Source organism: Pleurodeles waltl, chromosome 9, assembly GCF_031143425.1.
Source record: "Pleurodeles waltl isolate 20211129_DDA chromosome 9, aPleWal1.hap1.20221129, whole genome shotgun sequence".
Taxonomy (NCBI): Eukaryota; Metazoa; Chordata; class Amphibia; order Caudata; family Salamandridae; genus Pleurodeles; species Pleurodeles waltl.
In genome coordinates, this window is record NC_090448.1 from 163180657 (window position 1) to 163204668 (window position 24012).

Below are 24012 nucleotides of genomic sequence, written 5' to 3' on the forward strand. Positions count from 1 at the left end.
TTAAATAATATTTATATATATATATATATACATATATATATATATTAATATATACTAAATTAAACAAACGTACACACATTGACTTACATGTCAATTATACATATATTGTCCTTCATTACAACCCTGGCGGTCGGTGTTAAAGTGGCGGTAATACCGTCTGGCCGGCGGCTAAAAAAATGGAATCATGACCATGGCGGAAACCGCCAACACAGACAGCCACTTTAACACTCCAACCACCACAGCAGTAAAAACAAATACCCCGGCGGTAACCGCCAACAGACAGGTGGAAGACAATGTACCACCCACTGTATTACAACTAGCCTATCCGCCACCTTTTCCGGGGTGGTACCAACGCCATCAAAAGCATGGTGGAAACAGTCTTTGGAACGGAAACCACTCACCTCTCGACACCCAACGAGGAACCAGGACGCCATGGAGCCCGAGTTACAGGTGCTACCAAGGTTGGTTTACCTCCTCTTCTACCAAGAGCAGCAAAGACGGCGACGACGACCACGGTGAGTACTGCACCTAGCACACAAGGGGAGGAGGAAAAAGAGAGTGACACACACACGGAACACGCAACACCCCATCCCTCACCCACAACAACATACACACAAACACATGTATCAACATTACATTTACACCCCGTCACCCCCTGGAAGAACACAAGTACAAAATGAAATGATTGTAATGAGTGTAATCATCGAAAATTCAGATAGGCCAAGATAACCTGAAAAGCATCAGTATATACAAATATGTACATCAACTACACAAGCCTGGATAGTGTCCAATCATTGCCCGTGGACCAGCGGTCCCAAAATGCATGGGCGAAGCCCACACACTGTACCTGACTCGAAACGGAGAGCTGGGGCATCAGCTCGAAAATAAACAGGCACCTCAGGGGGAAGGGGAGGGGGCACCTCAGCCGCATGAAGGGACGACGACGCTTCTCCCTTGCTCCCGTGGAGCTCCATGCCCACTGCTTGGTCCTGGGGAGTGCAAAGCCACAGTCTCTCAAGTCTCTCAAGTGGGTGGTTTGCCCACTGATTGGTCCTTAGGAGTACAAAGCCACAGTCTCTCTAGTGGGTGCCAGTTTTCCACTGGTTCTGGAAGGGTCTTTGTGCCCAGAGTGCTTCATGCTGCCAAGGACTGGGGTAGTGGATGCTTTTCTCCGCTGGTCCTGGAGGGGGCTTGGTGCCCAGAGTGCTTCATCCTGCCAAGGACTGGGTAAGTGGATGCTTTGCTCCACTGGTTCTGGAGGGGGTTTGGTGCCCAGAGTGCTTCATCCTGCCAAGGACTGGGGTAGTGGATGCCTTTCTCCACTGGTTCTGGAGGGGGCTTGGTGCCCAGAGTGCTTCATCCTGCCAAGGAGTGGGGTAGTGGATGCCTTTCTCCACTGGTTCTGGAGGGGGCGTTGTGCCCAGAGTGCTTCATCCTGCCAAGGACTGGGGTAGTGGACACTTTTCTCCATTGGTTCTGGAGGGGGCTTGGTGCCCAGAGTGCTTCATCCTGCCAAGTACTGGGTGAGTGGATGCTTTTCTCAACTGGTTCTGGAGGGGGCTTGGTGCCCAGAGTGCTTCATCCTGCCAGGGACTGGGTGCCCAGAGTGCTGCACATGCAGTGTGGCAGGTCCCATTCCCTCACCTGGTGTGCCACGAGATTGCCTGGGAACAGGCAGCATGATACTCCATGGAGTCAGAGACACACTCCACCCTTCTGTGACTTTGGCTGCCACCTGCTGGTACTAACAGTGCTAGGTGTGGTGCCTCATGTACTAGCTGTGCAGGGTCCAGGACATCTCCTGCAGCCTCGGACGGCTGTCCACTGGGAATGTTTGCCATGTCGGCTGTGGTGGCACTGTCTGTGCACATCGCGAGGCTGGTGGTGGTGGTTACGGTGATGTCTGTGGCGGAGATGCTGCCGGTGGTGCATGTGTCAGCACCTGTGGAGGGAGACAGCAGGACATCTCCTGCAGCCTCGGACGGCTGCCCACTGGGGATGATGCTGGGGACTGTTGCTGAGGCAGCAGACGTGCAGGTGGCGGTGCAGGTGGGGGTGTAGGTGGCATTGTCCACTGCCGTACAGGTTGCTGTTCTGTTTGCCAGAAGGGGTGACAATAGTCCCTCAGCCAGAGGCTCTGTGCCCTGTGCTGACTTCCCCTTAGCCTTGTGTCCCTTCCCCACCTTGGATGTCGCTGCTGGGCCCTTGGCACTGTCCCCTTTTGGCTTGGAGGAAGCCTTTCTGGGTGGTTGGTGCGGCTTTTCCCTACGGCATGTGGGCCCCTTCTTTACCTTGACAGGTGGCGGAATGGGCTAATCATTGGCCTTGCTAGGTGGCACACTGGCAGCCCTGATGGGTGCTGCCCGCGATGTTACAGGACTTGCTGAGACCACAGTGCTGGAGGAGTTGGTGGCTGAGGTGCTGGGCTGGGACATGGACATGCTGGCCCTAAGGGAAGGACGGGGGAGGTGTAGGGAAGAGGTCAATGTTAGCCAGGAAAAGTATTTTAGACACACTGGGACGGGAAGATGGAGGGTGGTTGGGAGTGGAGGAAGAGGTAGTGGTTGTAGGAGGTGTACGTCTGCTGAAATTGGGTGAAGGTGCATGGGCCGGAGGCTGTTGTGAGGTGGATGTCTGTTGGGTGGGTGTGTGCCTGCGTTTGTGTAGTTTGGGAGGAGGGCTCACAGACACACTGGGAGAGGACACAGGGGACGTGTGCATGGTAGTGGGGGTGGTGAGTGCACGTGAGCGGTTTGTGGTGATGGGCGTGCTGGTGATGGAGGTAGTGGATGATGATGTAGTGCATGCAGGTGTAAGTGGAGATGAGACAGGGAGGGAGGAGGGGGACGTGGAGGAGGGGATCACAGTGGAGGCAGTGGATGTTGCTGTGTCTGCATGGGTCTGGTGTTTGTGTGAGTGCCTGTGAGATGTGTGGTGCTTATGTTTGCCATGTCCACTCTTGTGTGTTGATGAGTGTGCATGCTGGTCTGATGGTGTGCTTGGGATAGGCTAAGGTGGGAAGGGGGAGGCTGGACACAGGGACAATGGCTGCCATCAGTGCTGCGGCCAGAGCCTGAAATGCTCTCTGTTGGGCTGCCACGCCAGAATGAATGCCCTCCAGGTATGCATTTGGTTGCTGCAAATGCCTCTCAACACCTTGGATGGCATTCAAAATGGTTGATTGCCCAACAGTGAGGGATCTCAGGATGTCAATAGCCTCCTAACAGAGGGCAGAAGGACTGAGTGGGGCAGGGCCTGAAGTGCCTGGGACGAAGGAGATGCCCACCCTCCTGGGTGAGCAGGCACGGGAAACTCGATGAGGGGCTGCTAGGAGGGCGGTGCTGGTAGGGGGGTGGAAGCTGTACCTATTGTTGCAGTGGGCACAGAGGTGCCCGCCAGCACAAGGGAGCTCCCATCAGAGGAGAAGTCGCTGTTGCTGATGTCTGCTCCTGTCCCCGTAGTAGAGCTCCCCTCGCCCTCCATCCCACTGGTGCCTTCAGACTCCGTAAATTCACCCTCCTGGGCCATATGGGTTGCAGCTCCCTCCTGCTCCAGTACCAATGCTCCTCCGCCAGATGATGCTAATGCACACAGGGTGACAAAACAAAAAGGGGGGAAAGACAGAAGAGACACATCGTCAGTGCCTGCAACACCACCACCGTTGGCAGACACAACACACAGGGAGCAGCCTTATGCACTAGGCCATGCGCTAACAGTGCTGGGGAAAAGCACATGCCCATGGGGGACTCTGCCTAGACCCATTTGATGCACACCTGGAACCCACAGTAGCCTGACTAGGTGTAGAGGACCACTACCACCTTTGGGGTTGGAGTGGCACTGAGCCTGCAAAACAATGGATCTACCATGGTGCGTCTGTCCTGGCCTATGGGAACCCACAGCCCACTTCCCCAGCCCGACACCTTATAAAGCACGCAGAGTCGGCTGAATGAGACTGTACTCACCCCCTTGTGGCTGCTGTGATGTCCTCAAGCGCCCATGCAACTCAGGATATGTCACCGCCATGATCCGGTACATCAGGAGGGTCATGGTGCGACGGGCACCCCTTCCACGTTGGGAGGCCATACCCAGCTGGGCCTCCACCGTCTTATTGCTCCAGCGGCACAGGTCCTCCCATCTTTTGCGGCAGTGGGTGCACCGTCTATGGTAGACCCCCCAGGGTCCGCACTTCCTTGGCGATGGCACGCCAAATACCCTTCTTCTGGTGGGCGCTGACCTAGAGGAAAAGTGAAGTAAGAATGGATGTTACTCCCCCGTCCAGTTCTTCTTACTCATTGGTCAACTACCTCCCACCCAGGCCCAGAAAAATATACACTCACCATCCTCACATGCTGGCCTGTGCCCGCCCGTCCCTTCCTTCCACGACACTCCATACATTCATGTGCCATCCACCATGCACACAGTTTACTCACATGTTTGTCTGGAGGACCGTAGAGTAGTGTGTACTGGGGAGGACCCCATCCACCAGTTTCTCCAACTCCTCTGCAGTGAAGGCAGGGGCCCTTTCCCCAGACACTGTAGCCATTGTCGCTTCCAGACTGAGGTCACAGCAGCACTTGCAGTGTAGGTTCTCTCCTGTTGAAGGTCAGGTATCAAGTGAGTAAACAGATAGAAAATGGTGGTCACGTCCTTAGCGGTGCGTACCGTCACTGCCGGCGTACATCGTCATTGGTTCCTAGAAGCCATAGGGCCCAATGAAAACCAATGCTGTATTGCGCAGTGGTCTTCGACCGCCTACTGCGACGTTGCACAATGCCAGCGCAGTTACCTCATTTCCCCCTGTCCCTCCTTACAGGTCAGGCAGCTGCCATTTCAAGGGGCCACATGGCAGGCCAACTAACTGAGTCATAGCGGTTTTGGCCAGGAATACGGACAGACAATGGCACACACCGATTATATCATGATTGTGCTAAACAGCCTAGTGAAACCAATGTGGTGTATGACCCTCTGCTCACCCTTCTCCTCCATAGGGCACGTCGGCTGGGGCAGGTGATGAAATGGCGGTATCCTCTGGTACACAGACCCCTGTTGGACCTGACGACAATGGAGGACAGACACATCATTATCACCTACAGACGTGATCGTGCCACAATCCATGAACTGTGTGCCCAGTTGGAGCCAGACCTGATGTCAGCTATCCGCCATCCCACAGGAATCCCCCCTCTAGTGCAGGTCCTGTCAGTACTCCATTTCCTGGCCAGTGGGTCCTTTCAAACAACAGTGGCCATGGCATCAGGGACGTCACAGCCAATGTTCTCTAACGTGTTGTCTGCCCTGCTGAAACACATGCGCAGCTACATTGTGTTCCCTCAAATGGAGGATTTGCCCACAGTGAAAGGTGACTTCTATGCCCTGGGACATATCCCCAACATCATTGGTGCCATTGATGACAGGTGTACAGAAACCGCAAAACTACCATTCAATGAATGTGCAGATGGTGTGTTTGGCAGACCAGTACATCTCCCATGTCAATGCCAAGTATCCTGGATCTGTGCATGACGCTTACATTTTGAGGAATAGCATCATCCCTTATGTGATGGGGCAACTCCAGAGGCACTGGGTGTGGCTAATAGGTGAGCCCAAGGTCCCAATACAGTTGACATAGGTGTCTGGGTATGGGAGAGTCCCTAAGGGTTGGAGGATGTCTAACATTTGTCTCTGGATATTTGCAGGTGACTCTGGTTACCCCAACCTGTCATGGCTACTGACCCCACTACGGAATCCCAGGACAAGGGCAGAGGAGCACTACAATGAGGCACATGGGCGAACTAGGAGGATAATAGAGCGCACCTTCGGCCTCATGAAGGCCAGATTCCGGTGCCTCCATCTGACAGGTGGCTCTCTGTACTACTCACCGAAGAAGGTATGCCAGATAATCGTGGCATGCTGTATGTTCCACAGCCTGGCTTTGCAACACCAGGTGCCTTTGTTGCAGGAGGATGGGCCTGATGTTGGTCTTGTGGCAGCTGTGGAGCCTGTGGACAGTGAAGAAGAAAAGGCAGAAGAAGAAGATATAGACAACCGAAACAACATCATCATGCAATACTTCCAGTGAGACACAGGTAAGAGGATGCCACTGCTTCTCACATATCATACTACTGTAGGACATTGCATAAATCTGCCTTTTTACCTCTGTGTATGGACTCTGACATGTCACTTTGCCTTTCCATTGTTTACTGCTGCCCAACAACTGTGCAACATTGGTATGTGAACATGAACATTGACATTGCTATATTTCTGAGAGGTTGCAATTACACATTTGTGAAAGTAGAAACTGACTCCAGATTGATTTGTGATTCAAGGGTGTTTATTTCTGTGCTGATCAGTGGAGGGGTGTGTGCAATGGGCTGGGATGATGGTGGAGGAATGTTCATGGTGAGTTCAGTCTCTTGGTCTCACAGGAGTAATGGCAGTTCAAAGTTGTCAGGGTGACAAAGTGGGACAAAGGGGTGACAATCAGGAGAGTCTTATTTCCTGGCGGGGTCTTGGCAATGTTCTCTGTCTTGTGCCTGGATCTCAGGGACCGTTTGCGAGGTGGTTCTCCTTCTGCACGGGGCGGGGTGCTGGTGGGCTGTTGTTCCTGTTTCCGGACGTCCTGTCCACTAGTGCCGGCAGAGGTGGAGAGCTGTTAATCGTACAGGCTAGTGTCAGGGGCCCGTTTGTGTGCCACTGTGTCCCTCATGTTGTTGGCCAGGTCTGCCAGCACCCCTGCAATGGTGACCTGGGTGGTGTTGATGGAATTCAAGTCCTCCCTGATCCTCTGGTAGTGTTCCTCCTGCAGCCGCTGGGTCTCCTGAAACTTGGCCAGTACCATGCCCATGGTCTCCTGGGAATGATGGTATGCTCCCATGATGTTGGAGAGTGCCCTGAGGAGAGTGGGTTCCCTGGGCCTGTCCTCCCACTGTTGCACAGCAGTCCTCCCAGTTTCCCTGTTATCCTGTGCATCTGTCCCCTGAACCGTGTGCCCACTGCCACTGACCTCAGATCACTGTTTGTCTTTGGTTGGTGGGTTTGCCTGGGGTCCCTGTAGTGGTGGACACACTGCTGATTGACGTGTCCTGGGGACAGAGGGATGGGCCCGCTGGGTGGGTGCTGTGCTGGTGTTTCCAGAGGGGGGAGGATCAGTGGTGGTTTGTGAAAGTGGCAGGGGAACCGACTGTCCAGAGGTCCCTGATGGGCCGGGCTGGTCATCTTGATCCAGATGTGCAGAGCTGCTGTCGTCACTGTGGGCCTCTTCTGTGGGAGGACTGGATATGTCTGGCACCTCCTGTCTGGTGATGTTGAATAGGGGTCCTGTTGGGGTTTAAATGAATAGTTATTGTATCTGTGTGTGCCATCTTGTGCATTGAGTGAGTTACCATCTATTCCTGTGCTTGCATTGTTGTGTTCGCCATTGTGGGATTAGTGTTTTGGGGTCTGTGTGGGTATCTGTACTGGACATGCTTTGGTAATGGGTGTCCAAGCTTTGGTGTTGCATGAAGGGCTTGGTATTGGGATGGGTGGGTTGTGATAGTGGGGCATATGTGAGGTGTTGGAGTGATGGGGTGAGGGTGGGGGTATGTGATGGCATGCAGGTGGGGTGGGGGGATATGGTAGTTAAGATATGACTTACCAGAGTCCACTCCTCCTTCTACTCCTGCAAGGCCCTCAGGATGCAGTATTGCCAAGACTTGCTCCTCCCTTGTTGTTAGTTGTGGGGGAGGAGGTGGGGGTCCACCGCCAGTCCTCTGTACTGCTCCATGATGTCTGTATACCACGGGACGCACCTTCCCCCGTAGGCTGTTCCACCTCTTCCTGATGCCATCCCGTGTTCTTGGGTGCTATCCCACAGCATTGACCCTGTCGACGATTCTCCACCATAGCTCCATCTTCCTAGCAATGGAGGTGTGCTGCACCTGTGATCCGAAAAGCTGTGGCTCTACCAGGATGATTTCTTCCACCATGACCCTGAGCTCCTCCTCAGAAAACCTGGGGTGTCTTTGAGGTGCCATGATGTGGTGTGGGTAATGTGTGAGGTGATGTTTGTGTGCTGTGTGATGTGTTGTGTCGGGGTGTGTTGTTTAAGGTGTGTGGATGTTGTATGAGTGATGGTGTTGTTTGCTTGTGGATGCTGCTGTAGTGTTTGCTATTCTCTCTCTCTGCTTCTTCACAAAAATGTTGTTGAAAGGGGTTTGTGTTTTGTAAATGTGTGTGTATTTGAAGCGCGGCGGTGTTTACCGCCAATGGATTACTGCGGTTGAAAGACCGCCGCTTTGATTCGTGGGTCGTGATAGTGTGGGCATATTCCTGTTGCCGTGATGGTGTGGGTTTTGGTATCGTCAGTTATCACTGACCTTTGGTGTGGCGGACTTGTGTGGGTGTCTGTATTGTGGCGGATTACGAGATGTGGGTCGTAAAACCTGTAGTGGATTTCCGCCACGGCCAAGGTATGTTGGCGGCCTTCAGCACGGCGGTAAGTGGGATTTACCTCCAGGGTTGTAATGAGGCCCATAATGTGAAACTATTATCAAACATTAATTTTGATTTATTATATAATGTTCTATTTTTTTAAATATACTAATATATAAGTAAATATATGTCGATATCTATCCATCTCCCTATCCGTCTATCTACATATGTATAAATATATGTATGTATATATACAAACTTCAAATGCTCGAAAAAAACTCATGTGGCCCGAGAGGGGTGGTGCAAAGACCGGCACGAGCAAGCCGGTAATTATAAATCCACCAAAACCAAAAAATAAAAAGTAAAAATAGCACGCTCAGGATTCAGGAAAAGTGAAAACCATGTTTAATCAAAGCACAACGCGTTTCGGCTGACACTGCAGCCTTGGTCACGTGATATTCACCACCAATCAACCATTACTAAATACTATTCATTCATAGACATAAAAATAAGACAAACAGCAGATACCAGGTACAAGATAGAAAACCCAAAAGCACAACCTTATATAACATTAAATTGCATCTGGATTATAATAACTGATGAGATCTGTACCAATACACACAATTGTCAAATATATAAATAAATAAGTATATATAAATATATAAATATACAAATACATAATTATACAACCATGTGACCATATAAAATGGACATGTAATGGGGTAAATTATCATGCAGAGGCGGAAGATAAAACTTATTCCAAAGTAGTCCACCGGGCTAATGTATTATAATAAAATATTGTCACTTATAAGCCCAACGGTGAACTAAAATCACACAATGTGAAGGATAATTCAAATAAATAAACCTAGACCACACTAACTGCGATAGTAATACCCCTATATCACTTCTTGCATGGTTAATACTAATGCGACAGACCAACAGTATAACAGGAATACTTTTGACATTTTCTTATCTTATAACCTGCACTGACAACACCCGATAACGTGCAATATGGAGAGAGCGGTGGCAAGTAGACATCAGCATTAATTTCATCCGACCCATTAAATCTGATAAGACATATAAATAAATAAATACATTTAATAAGTGACCATATCTCCCCCAATCTAATCGACTACTAAAAAACATTATCATAAAAAATTATACTAATTATAAAAATAGAAAGGATAGAAATGACTGAAAAAACATCTCCTATTTTGCAGTATATTGGCATTCAGAAAAGTTATTACGTTCTTTTAAATACTTTTATCTTTTTATAAATTCATTAATAGTAGTCACTACGCAAATTATACCCTATTGTAGTTGTATTTCAATCATCATATAAATGGGTATTCAGTTCTTCCCCAATATTCAATCCTTTAGGTGTCTTAGGCCCTCATTCCGACTCTGGCGGGCGGCGGTAGCCGTCCTCCAGGCGGAACCCGGCATTTGGCCACCATGCAGCCAAAATACCGCTTCCCGCATTCCGACATTCCCGCTGGGCCGGCGGGTGCTAACCAAGTTAGCGCCAGCCGGCCCAGCGGGAATGGGGGCCGCAACACAGGAGCCTGCTCCGAATGGAGCCGGCGGTGTTGCAGCGGTGCGACGGGTGCAGTTGCACCCGTCGCGCTTTTCACTGTCTGCTAGGCAGACAGTGAAAAGCTTCATGGGGCCCTGTTAGGGGGCCCCAGGACACCCCTTACTGCCAGCCTCTTCCTGGCGGTGAAAACCGCCAGAAACAGGCTGGTGGTCAGAATCCCCAGGGCAGCGCTGCTTGCAGCGCTGCCCTGGCGGATTCGCCCAGCCGGGGCAAAAACGGCGGGAAACCGCCGGCCCCGGTTTTCTGACCGCGGCTTTACCGCTGCAGTCAGAATGGGCTTGGAAGCACCGCCAGCCTGTTGGCGGTGCTTCCGTCATTCGTGGCCCTGGCGGTCTTGGACCGCCAGGGTCAGAATGACCCCCTTAGTCTCTAAATCTAAAATATATTTTGACTCTTTTTTCCTCAGTGTTAGTTTCTTATTACCCCCTCTATGGGATGGAGGGACATGTTCAATGCCAAAGTAGGACAACTGGGTCCAATCAGAATTATGTTTCTCTTTAAAGTGCCTTGCTACTGGGTAGTGATCATCAACTGAAGTTATAGCGCACATATGTTCCAAAATCCGTTTCTTAACACAATGTTTAGTGCTCCCAACGTATCATCTTTTACAGGGGCATTCCAATATATAGATCACAAACGGGGTACTGCATGTTATAAACTGATTAATTAACCTGTTTTTACCGGGTTTACATAGTGCATATTGTTTGCGCATAACACTATTGCGGCATGCTTTACAGTGCCCACAGGGAAAGAAACCTTGTAAGCCATGTTCTCTAAGTTGTGACATAGTAGTAATATCATTAGATCTTAGCATATCCTGTAAACTACGTCCTCTTCTGTACGTAATCTGAGGTCTATTTAGTATCAAATCCCCCAAAACAGGGTCACTTTTCAGTATCTTCCAATTTTTTGTAATGATATTCTTAATTTGTTTTGTATCATCACTAAAAGTCATAATAAGTCCAGTGTCATCATTATCATCCAACTTCTGTTTGGGAGTATTGTCAAATAAAATATCAGTTCTTTTTGTTCCCTTAATTTTATCAATTGCTTTTTTGATAACCCAATCAGGGTATCCCCACTGTTCAAATCTCGTAATCATCTCTTTTTGTTCAATTTCAAAGGTTTCATTAGTGCTGCTAACTCTTTTAGCCCTTAGCAGCTCTCCATAGGGGATACTCCACTTTAAATTTTCTGGGTGTCCACTTGAAGCATGTAATAAACTATTACCTGCTGTGCACTTGCGAAAGAGTTCAGTACTGACCTTGTTTTCATCAATCTTTATAAGAGTGTCCAAGAACTCAATAGAGGACCTACTCATTTTGTGCGTCAGACCTATATTCAAATCATTATTGTTTAATTTACAAACAAAATGAGAAGCTTCTTCCTCGGATCGTTTCCAAATAATGAAAAGATCATCAATATATCTTAGCCATAAGATTGCCTGACTGGTTTCTGGATATTTTTCTTCATCTTTAAAAATATTCTCTTCCCACCAGCCTAAGAAGAGGCAGGCAAAATTAGGAGCAAAGCAAGTGCCCATCGCAGTTCCGAGGATCTGCTGATAAAGGACCCCATTGAACAGAAAGACATTTTTCGTCAAACAATATCTTATCATATCTATTATCATTTCAGTGTGTGCCAGGTATTTAAGTGATCTAGCGCCAGATGTAGCAAACACTTTGCGACTCGCAAACAGCGAAAATCGCCGTTTGCGCGTCGCAAATGCGTGTTTGCTATGTAGAAATGCATTTTGCGAGTCGGAACCGACTCGCAAAATGCATTTCCGAGTCGCAAACACGAAGGGGTGTTCCCTTCCTATTTGCGAGTCGCAGTGGTATGCAATTCCATGCGGTCGCAAATGGACTCACAGTTACCATCCACTTGAAGTGGATGGTAACCCACTCGCAAACGAAAAGGGGTCCCCATAGGACCCTTTTCCCTTTGTGACTGGACCCAAAAATAATATTTCAGAGCAGGCAGTGGTCCAATGGACCACTACCTGCCCTGAAAAATACCGAAACAAAAGGTTTCGGTTTATTTTTCAAAGTGCAGCTCATTTTCCTTTAAGGAAAACGAGTTGCACTTTGAAAAAAAAAAACTGCTTTATTTAAAAGCAGTCACGGACATGGAGGTCTGCTGTTCCCAGCAGGCCTCCATCCCCGTGAGTGCCCTGAGTCACTATGGGGTCGCAAATTGCGACCCACCTCATTAATATTAATGAGGTGGGTCTTTGCGACCCCATAGCGACTCGCAGAAGGTGTCTTAGACACCTTTCTGCATCCCAAATTGCGACTTGCAATTTGCGAGTCGCAGGGACTCGCAAATTGCAAGTCGCAATTTGGGAGTTTCCTTCATCTGGCCCCTAGCATCTAAAAAATGTCTGCAGGCTACAATGCCTTTTTCATGGTCGATAATAGTATACAGGGAATTGACATCCAAAGTTAATAAGAGGAAATCATCTTCCCAAACAATTCCTTCAAGCTTACCCAAAAAATCCTTAGTATCACGGACATAGGATGGAAGATTGACAACAAATTCCCTCAGAAAATAATCAACATATTTGGAGACATTTTCCAATACGCTACCACATGAGGATACTATAGGTCTTCCAGGTGGATTAGTCCTATTTTTATGAATCTTGTGAAGAATATACAGCACCGGTAGTTTGGGAAAATCTCTTTTTAGAAAACAGTACTCTTCCCATAGTAATAAGCCTTTGTCTTTCCATTCCATAAGTAACTGCCAAATCACCACAATACTGTTGGTATAAGTTTCTTTGGTGGTAACCTTATAGAAATATGTGTTATTAAGTTGGCACATAACTTCCTTAATGTATTTTTGTTTTTCCATAAGTACTATATTGCCGCCCTTGTACGCAGGGCAGACAATTGTGTCTGTATCACTTGCCAAAGTTGTAATGAATTTTTTTTTAGATTGTGTTAAATTGTAATTACATTTGGATTTAAACCATGTTTTATGTCGAAATTGAGTCAAATCTTTTACCACCAAATCATAGAATGTATCGATATTATTGTGATTCATGATAGGAAAGAATGTAGATCTTGGCTTAAATCCAGTGGGGACAGACAAATCATACGTAATATTTAAATCATCAAGGATTTGATAGACATTCCTAGTTGTGATAGAGTCTGCAACATTGTTCTCCAATTCATACAATGCAATCAAAGAGTCCACATCACTAATATTAAGCACATCATGGGAAACATCTCTATGGGGGCCTCCAACCCCCACGTCGGGGAGTTCTTTTGTTTAAACCATTTTCTCAACTTCAGTTTTCTAATAAATTTAAAAAAGTCAATCCTTGTCTCAGCATAGTTAAAGCGTTCTGTAGGGCAGAAAGAGAGGCCTAAGCATAGTGTGGATTTGTCACTATCAGATAACACAAAGTTAGATAAATTCACAATAGTTTTATTCACCATATTTTCATCCATTATGTTTGTAAGTTGGAGCTTCTTGTTGTTTTTCCAACTTGCCCCATGTCGAAATTTGTTCTTGTTGCGATTTCTAACTCTCTCTCGCCTCTTCTGATTCCGCCCTGTCTTCCTCTTCGGCCTGATGTCCTGCCTTTGTAATTGGAGCTTTGTCCGTGCTGGTTCTTGGATACTTGCCTGCCGCGTCGCAGCAGGCGATACTCGTCTAAAAAAGTTGCTGGTTTGTTGGTGACTTCTTCAATAGATTTCTCACTCTCAGTAGAACTGGGGGTATCAGATTCCCTTGCACTTTCCACATCAGTTTCCAAGGAAGATTGTCTCCCCTCCATAGGAAGACAGACAAGGGATGATTTGTATAGATGATCATATTTCCTGTTGAAAGTCAAAATTCTTCCGCTTTCATAGTCTCCTATGTCTCTATGTAGTTTTTGTTGTTTTTTAGTTTTGATTTCCTCCTCATATTTCTTCAATCTAGTATTCATTGTCTCCATAAATTTTGATATCACTTCCTTTTCAGAGCGTAAGTCCAAATCATCTTTTAATCTCTTGATATCCCCTAATAGGGTTTTCCGGTCCTGCCAAGCATATTTTATAAGTATCTGAAGCATGTGTCTGGAGCTCAAAGCTGAATTTTCTGCCCATTCCTTTAGCATCTCTGGATTGGGTGTCTCATATGATGGTGTAATAAAAATACGTAGGCCCCTTGGAACCATCTGTTGATCAACGTAATTTTGCAAAGATGTGGCATCCCACCATTTAGATATTTCAGCTTTGATCAATTTCTCCAATTTCTTTAGCGTAGCATTTAAATCATTGTTATTTTCCTGACAATGTATATAATGACTCTTCCTAATTGTGTCTTTAGAAAATAATGTTTGTGCTGCCAACCGCCTCTCATTCTCTATGTCGTCATCCATTGCACAAGATTACTGCAATGAATAAGATCAAAAATGGAAAACACAGATGCCGTGAATCCCCTAGGAATCCCCTAGGAAGGTTCCTAGTTCCCCTTGCCTAAATGAGCCAGAAAATATTATTAATATAGCTACATTGGAGGTCAAATATAAACTGTGGCAAGGCTATAATATATAATGCAAAAAAGAGAGCTTTTGTATGTTGATTCCCAAAAAATAATAAGAAAACAGCGAGGAGAGTCACATACCTCGAAAATACATATGAGTCCTTCCAAGTCCATCCGACATCAGTAGAAAGTAAAGTCACATATGTTCACAGTCTGCATTCATCGATGTAAAGTAGGCTGTCAAACCAAAAGGGCTGCTCCGAAAAGAAAAAAGAAACGGGTCTTTTATACTGTATTCCCGTTTTACACTCCTCCACGTACAGCCGTGGCTAGAGTGCAGCTCCGAAGAAAATTAGCCACGGGGAAACCCAGTTGTAACGCCGCGGATGTCAAATGCGGCAGTAATTTATACTGGAGCTCAGCGTCGAAGACGCTACCATATAAGCAGCGGACTGAAGGAATCAAAACAACAAAGCACGGTGTTATCCAAACTATCGGCGAGTCACCGCAAGGCGCCACCCAGCCTCAGAGTAAAGAATACAATAGTTCAGACAAACACGGATACAAATGCCGAGTCTATTTACCGAACACTGATAACGCGTCCAGCCTTTATAAATTACCTGTATCTGGACACGTTGGAGGTCGGTGAATCTTTTAACCGAGTCGGGCTCTCCTCATCCTCAATAGTCGAGACACTCAGATCAATAATCAATAACTGTTGTAATCGGTAATCAGTACTCAATTAATAGATCAATATAACACATCAGAAATCAATAACAGTTGGTATTTCGGCGCACCATGACCTTTCAGTCATGAATAACCGCACCAGTTTATTAAAAGTTAGTGAATTTATTTCCCTATATTAACAAAGCTAGCACGATGTATATATGTCTCAAAACCAATTGATATATGTATATGAACATTACTAGCTGTCCATAACGGCGGAAGAAACGCAATCTACGTAAAATCTGAATGATGATACACTCTGTTATAGCAATGCAAATCACTAATGTGACTAACTGTATTTGACTAATTGCATACATTCGGTCAGCATAACAAGATTTCAATTCTTCATGATACATTGAATGAATACCTCGACTAACCTCTAATTAGCATTGGCATGTGGGACTTCATGCAAAACGAATTTAGTCAACACAAATTTGGAAAACTTCTAGCTAGGACCCTATCAAAATAGCAGTTGGTACCTAAAAGGAAAAACACAATGCATAATACATTTATCCTTTCATATTTACCAAATACAATCAGCATTCAAGAAAAGTCTTCGTCCTTCAGGTACCGGTTGATCAGCATGGGGCAAATTTCAAAGGGGGCAAAGTTAAGGGCAAGCTTCCTTGCAACGGCAAGGAGAATGGGGCAAAGTTACTGCATGGGCAAGACGGGGGCAAATCAAAGTTAAAGTCTCTAGGGTGAGAATTCTTAAAGTCTCTTTCTCTCAGATAGAGAAAAGGGCATCAGGGTGTCGTCCAAAATGGAGTCTGGCATCAGGCTTCAAACTGGCATAGAGGAAAATGGCTGACTTCTCTTTGTCCGGTGGGTTTAAGTAAGAAACATTCAAAATTCTGTAGGGTCTTCCATTGGAGGGTTCATAGGTTGGCTTCAAATTGTCCAATCAAAAATTGTCTTTTACTAGCGCCCATTTATGCATACACTGTCCTTGGAGCCTTGGAACACAAATTGTATCATGGTTTGCCAATTATTTTACTATCTGTACCTTCATTGTCCGCACCTGCAGAGACTGACCTTGTATCAAAGGGGATGTAACCGGCCTAGCACGAAACCTTGGAGATAAGTGTACCAGCCAGTTTCTACTGGAAAAATACAACTTCAAGCAAGAATATATGTTTCATTAGTTCAAGGAAAACAATCACGCAGTTAGAATTTGAAACCAAGCAACTAGGCCAAAGCCTGTACTAAATTTAAGCTAAGCAAAACAGTTTTCAAACAAGAAATCATGGCATACATTTGCGATTATGACGGATTACTACATTTTAATACTTCATGATTAATAAAGCTCGTTTAGAATGATGGCGAACTACCCCGAGGGCACATTTTCCCTCGTACATTATTTCTTTAATTAAAATCACATTTCAATATATATATCGATTACACGGTATACATGAATATATGTCGGACCTTCTTTTCTGCGTCATCAATCCCTCCTCTGATGACTAATTATGTCATCACATCAAATCTATCCACAAATTTTATTCCATTTAAAATTCTGTATAGTAATTTGGCACTTCAGTCAATTCCCTTTTTCTTTTAGTCCCTTTTGACTTCTCCCTATATATTTCTACCATTTTGTTCTCTATTTTCTCTTCTCTTTTTCTTTTGTTCCTTTCTTTTAACATTTTGAAAGCTTTCCATGTTCCCCAAGAGCCTAATAAACAAATTAATATTATCAATATTCCCTTTACTATTTTCAGTAACAATCCGTTCCAAACGTTGCTGAGCCAATTTCCCACGGAAGCAATTCCCTTTCCAACTTTCTCCCAAACTCCCGGTTCTTTCAATTCCTTTAAATCTACACTTTCTTTAGTTAAATTTGTAAGCATCGTTCTAATTTTTCCACTGTTGTCTGGTATATATGTACAACAGTGACGCGTGCCAAGCATTTTGCAAACACCGCCATCCTTTGCTAAAAGAATGTCTAAGGCAAGCCGATTTTGAAGAGTCATAGCTCTTTCTGCAGCGAGTTCAGCATCCATCAGGATTATAGCTCCTGAAAACTTTGTCAGCATGTTATCCACAATAGTAGACAACTTTCGTATTTTGATTGAATTCAATATGACTCCTACTGAAGGAATCAAAGCTCCAAATATATCTCCTACCACACCAGCAGCTGTCTCCCTTTTCTGAACACGATGTGATTCAGACAGCCTTGGAAATTTCTTTAAGTCGTCTAGTTGGTAAACCTTTGGGAACACTATTCCCAAATAACACCTCCCATACCATCCTTTAGGAAGACGATAATAATAGGCGTTGAGTCCACAAATATAATATACTCCAGGAATAACTGGATCTTGTCCATTCAGCATGAACGTCCACTTAGATTGAAATGCATATGTATGTTTACATTCACTCGTTCCCACAAAAACTGTGTCATAATATGATGGAAATCTATGTATACAAAATCTTCCTACATGCAATGTATCTAAAGCTATTTTCCCTTGTGTCTTTATTGCAGCAAAAGCATAATTATCTACAGACGTCCTTTTGTGTAATTCCCTCTCTAATTTCTCCTTCATTTCATTCTTCCTATCATCAGTGCGGTCTAAAAATTCTATTTCTACTGGTGAAAGCAAGCATGTAAGGTTCTCTCTATGTGCGTGAGCTGTGTGAAAAGGTGACATCGGTTCGAAGAATTCCCTCATTAATTTGGCATAATAATCTCGAGCTATCTTACTTAAATGCCCTATTATGGGGACATATGCAAAAGTAACATCGTAATTAGTATAGAAATAATGAATGTCTTTTTGAGCATAAAATCTGGAAGCTACTATACTACATGTAATTCCATACGTAAGAGGCATGCTGTGATACGTTACCCCTTCCACTACTGAGGTAGGTATTTGTGTACACACATAACAATCTTTCGCATCCATGGTCTCAACATACTCACTCAGTAAACGATAGAAAACGTTAGATGAAAGTTCCTTCTTATCATGCCAGTGTCTCTCGTCTTGCTCGAGTCTCTTCAGAGCTGTTAGTTCAGTAACGATAATAGGTTTAGAAGTAGAAGCATCATTCGTCTCACTCTCACTTTTACCATGCATTCCAAGAACTATTGCTACAATTATTAGTACGCATGCGGTTATTAAGCCTATACACATGTATTTACAATACTTCATTTTACGCCCCTGTGTAGTGAAGCTAGTCATGATCTGTATAGAATCAGAAAGCTGAAGACACTTTATCAAAGCGTGTTTGCAGGTATTTTCAAAGCTGAACGAGTTCAATGTTCACACAGTTTCTTTAGCAGCTTAGTCTCTTATCGGTTAGCAGCGTTGTCTCAAAATCGGTTTCAAAGTCAATCAAGTTAGCAATGTCTTAGCCGGTTGAAAAATCAATCAAGTGATCAATGGTTTCAATCAACAGAGTCCATAAAGTTTTTACTTCCAAAATGAAGTTCTGCCTCCTCGTTCTCAAGACTGAGGGATACGAATTCGTCTGACCAATCGTTATTGGCTACGTATGCCCACTCCGGACCGGAATACCTCCTGCTTGGTATCCTTTTTCTTTTCAATTTTGCATCTCTCTTTGATTCTTTCTCACTGGTACTTTCCTCTTTGGCCAAGTCCTTTTCTTCACTTGATGTTGGTACTACAACAGACACTTCCTTTCTTTTCTCTTTCACTCTTGGCCCTTCACTGTCGTTCAACGTTTCTCTAGTTCTTAGTTTTACTGGCGATATGCTTGGTCTTCTTTTTGCACTGTGTCCACTTGATGGACCTGCAATCTCTTCTGAAGGAATTTGAGCAGTTTCGTTCTGTTCTGCCTTGTCCCCTCCTTCTGGGGAGTCAATCAGGTTTTCCTTTTCTTTTTCGGTATCGTCTGCTTCTGGGAAAGCCCTCCTCTGATCAGGCTCTCCTGCTTCTTCACCTGTTTCGAGCCCTTTGTCACCGTTACTTTCTTCAGGCTCTTTGTCACTTTCAGCTGCTTCAGGCTCTTTGTTACCTTCAGCTGCTTCGTCGCTGTCTGAGGCTCCTCCTTGGCCTTCCCCAAGTGAATCAGTTGCTTCGTCCTCAGAGAATATTTCTCCCTCCTCTATTTCTGCCTGTTCGCTTCTAGTTCTGTTTCGCTCTGCCTCAGCGCTTGGTACTTTGTTATCAGGTACTGGTAACTTCAGCGCTTCAACTTCCTCATCTGTGGGACACAACACCCTCTTTGTGTGACTGGCGTGAATCCAGTTGGGAACTCCTGCACACTTCACAGCGGTGGTAGTCGTCAAAATCACTTGGAAAGGTCCTTTCCAACGGGGTTCCAAACACGACTTCCTCACGTGCTTCTTTATCACGACCCAGTCACCTGCTTTCAGGGCGTGTCCTGGAACTTGGATCGGTGGCAAGGTGGTTGCCTCCACCTGGTGAGAGAAAGATCGAACCACATCAGCTAGACCTTTGCAGTAGTCTATCACCATATCATCTGTAATATTCAAAAGCGCATTTGCAGGAACTGCTGGAAGTCGCATAGCCCTGCCCATGAGAATCTTGTGTGGGGATAGTCCAGTCTTTCTGTCAGGGGTGTTTCTCATTGACATTAGTACCAAAGGCAATGAGTCAGGCCATTTCAAGTTTGTTGATGCGCATATTTTCGCCATTCTTGATTTCAATGTGCCATTAATTTGCTCCACTAGACCTGATGCTTCAGGGTGGTAGCTACAATGCAGCTTTTGCTCAATGTTCAGTGCTGCACAAAGCAATTTTATTACTTCATTATTGAAGTGACTTCCCCTATCTGATTCTAAAGAGAGCGGGAATCCGAAACGTGGTATTAATTCTCTCAAGAGTAGTTTTGCAACTGTGAGACTGTCATTTCTGCGTGTAGGGTATGCTTCAATCCAGTGACTAAAAATGCACACAACCACCAACACATACTTCAAGCCTCCATGCACAGGCATCTCAATGAAGTCCATTTGCATCCTGCTGAATGGACCCCTGCCCTTCCAATGTGGCTCAAATTTACTACGGTTCCCTTCCCTGCGTTCATCTGTTGGCAAATGACGCAACGGTGGCAAACTGCTTCAGCAACTTGACGGAATTTAGGGTTAAACCAATCAGTTTTGAACAACCTAATCATGGCATCCCTCCCAAGATGAGCTTGTCCATGGTAAAACCTGTCTATCTGTGTCAAAAGGCTATTTGGAAGAACGAATTTCCCTTCACTTGAAACCCATAATTCATCTAGTCTCTTTACACATTGTGATTTGGTCCACGAGAGTTTCTCATCCTCACTGACATCATTCTGTAAGGATTTCAATTCGTCCATCGTATCTATCACCTTTAGAGCGAATATTTCGCTTGGTTCGAGTTCTGCTTCACTTATCAAATTCCATTCATCCCTAAGCAATATACAGTTCAATGCGCAAAACCTTACGACTTGATCCGCATATCCATTTCCCAGAGAAACATAATCTTGTCCCTTCGAATGTGCACTGCATTTTACCACTGCTACTTCTCCTGGTAGTTGGATGGCATGTAACAATTCTTTTATTCTTTCGCCATTTTTCACTGGCGATCCTGAAGAGGTCATGAAGCCTCTCTGTGACCACAATTGTCCGAAATCATGCACTATTCCAAACCCGTACTGGCTGTCAGTGTAAATGGTAACTTTCATCAATGCAGAGAGTTGGCAAGCTCTAGTAAGGGCTACCAATTCTGCTACCTGTGCAGAGTAAACTCCTTGAAGCCAAGATGCTTCCAAAACACCTGTTACTGTGCATACAGCGTACCCTGCTTTCAATACACACAGTGCATCTCTTAAACATGAACCATCGACAAAAATAATTTGATCATTTTCTTCCAATCGGGTATCTTTGATATCAGGTCTTGGTTTGGTGCAAAATTCAGTCACCTGAAGACAGTCGTGCTTGATGTCTTCAGCGTTCTCAATTTCAGCATTTTCACTGGGAAACAAGGTTGCTGGATTCAACGTAGTGCACCTTTTCAGCTGCACATTAGGTGATCCCAGAATTATTGTTTCGTACCTTGTGAGTCTAGCACCAGTCATGTGCTGTGTTCGGGAACGTGTCAAAAGTATCTCGACTGAGTGAGGGACCATGACTGTTAAAGGGTGTCCCATCACTATTCCTTCACTCTGAGTGAGGCTGATACCAACTGCGGCTACGGCGCGCAAGCACCCTGGCAGTGCTGCTGCGACCGCATCCAAAGTAGCTGAAAAATACGCTACTGGTCTGTTTATGCCACCATGGGCTTGGGTCAAGACCGACAAGGAACATGCATCACGTTCATGACAAAACAATGTGAAAGGCTTTGTGTAGTCAGGCATACCTAAAGCTGGAGCCCTGCACATGCATTCTTTCAATTCAATAAAAGCATCCATCTCTTCTCCTTTCAGTTCAATTTCATCCAATGCATCCTTCTGGGTCAGTTTCAGTAAAGGTTTTACTAGGGTTGAGAAGTTGGGAATCCATTGGCGACAGTAACTCACCATTCCCAAAAACTTCCTCACCTCCCTCCTCGTCTTTGGGGGACTCATTTGAAGTACACTTGTTATTCTTTCCTTCCTTATTCTCCGTGACCCTTTTTCTATTTGGTGACCCAAATATTTCACTTTCTTCTGACAGAACTGTAATTTTGAAGGAGACACCTTGTGTCCGTTCCTTCCCAAATGGTTCAATAGGGCAATGGTGTCGGCTGTGCAGTCACTTTCTGTGTTCGATGCAATCAGTAAGTCATCAATGTACTGTACTAGGGTTGACTCGAATGGCAATTCTAACGCTTCCAAGTCTTTCTTTAGAATCTGATTGAAAATTGACGGTGACTCCAAAAACCCTTGAGGAATTCGACACCAACTGTAGACTCTGTCTAAAAATTTGAAACAAAAGAGAAATTGGCTGTCCTCATGAAGAGGCACCGAAAAGAATGCTTGTGACAAGTCGATGACTGAGAACCACTCGGCATCACAAGGGACTTGAAACATTATCACAGCTGGATTTGGTACTACAGGGCAGCATTTAATTATGATGTCATTTATTTTCCTCAAGTCCTGCACAATTCGGACCTTTCCACTTGGCTTTATTAGTCCCATGATTGGTGAGTTACATGGACTGCTTAACACTTCTTTCAGTACTCCCTGTTTTACAAACTCGTCAATGAGTTGGGCGACTTTCATGAGGGTGTCTTGTGCCATATGGTACTGTGGGGTCTGGGGAAAGGTTACATTGGGTTTTACAGCCACTTTCACTGGTTCCACTCCTTTCACCAATCCCACCTCTTTTCCTGTCATATCCCACACTTCTTTTCCGACTGTTTCTTGTAACTCAGCAGGAATATCTGCTTCAGTAATCATTGGGTAAAGGGTAATCAGGGGATATTCTTCATCGACAGTTTCTACTTCGTCCCCTTCTACACTGTCCTCTTCTTCCCCATCACTGCTCGTCTGAATTTTAATTCCATCGTTTGAACACATAATCGAACATCCCAATTTGCACAATAGGTCTCTCCCTAACAGTGATATCGGGCTTGAGTCACATACCACAAAATTATGTGTCCCTTGATAGTTACCAATTCTGACTTGTACTGGATCTGTGATTGGGTTCGTCAGGTACCTATTTGCTACTCCCACCACTTGAACCGTTCTCCCTGAAAGTGGCAAATTTGGTACTTCAATGCTCCTAACAGTGGAACGTGTAGCTCCTGTGTCAACCAAGAATGAAACGCGATGACCCATAACTCTTCCCTCCACATACAGACCCTTTTGATCAACTTCCAAAGATGCTGCAAGCACGCAATTTCCCTCCTCATCTGAACTTTCACTCTCCCATGCATCGTTTATTCCACTCTCGCTGTGTAACGGGAATTGGTGTACTGTGTCATTTTGACTCATTCCCTGACCCGTGACCTGTTGAGGAAGCATTGCTTGCTGCTGATTCATTGGTGCTAAGGGTATTTGCATTTGCTGATTAGGTACCATAGGAAACTGCTGTTGCATTGGCTGCAATTGTGTCATTTGCACACAAGGTATTTGCACCTGTTGCGGATGCATGGGTTGTAGACCCTGCATCTGGTTCATATTGTTTTGAAAATTTGGGTTCGGACCTCTCAGTTTCGGTCCTCTCATAGTCTGAAATGCATTGACATCATTGTTTTGCTGACCTACACCTTCCAGCACCATCATTGGGCACTCCCGTTTCCAATGCCCGACGATTCCGCACGTGTGACATGGCATCACCTTCTTCATTGCCTGTATACCATTTGGAATCATAACGGTATTCAAATCAGGACCATTATTCACAAAACCTCCTCGACCTCTGCCTCTCATCTGCGGCTGAAACATAACATTTCCCTGTTGCTGCGGCATCTGTTGTTGAAAACCTTGCAAACCTTGTAAACCTATCTGAGCTGCTCTGAGCTGCATCACCATCACCTTTTCTTTCAATCTTTTCTGCTTCGTCTCAATCTCATCACTGCAGTATTTTGCATAATTCAACACTTCATTGATCGACTTTGACTGCCAACAAATCAAATGCGATTTAATCATCTGGCTAATTTCGTGTCTCAGCCCTTCCACAAACCTGAACACAAAATGGAGCATGTCTTTTGGCTCAATCGTTTCCGTGCCACTGTAATTTTTAAACGCTTTCAACAACCTCTCATAATACGCGAGTATAGATTCTTTAACCTCTTGAGCGGTCCTGTCAATCCTTTGCCAATCCACATTTTTCGACGCAACCTTGGTTTTCAAGTGCTCGATCACCTTGTGGTACAAACTCATTACCATAGGTGATGGCGCACCTGTGTCCCTATCTCTCTCTGGTTCACTCGTCGGCT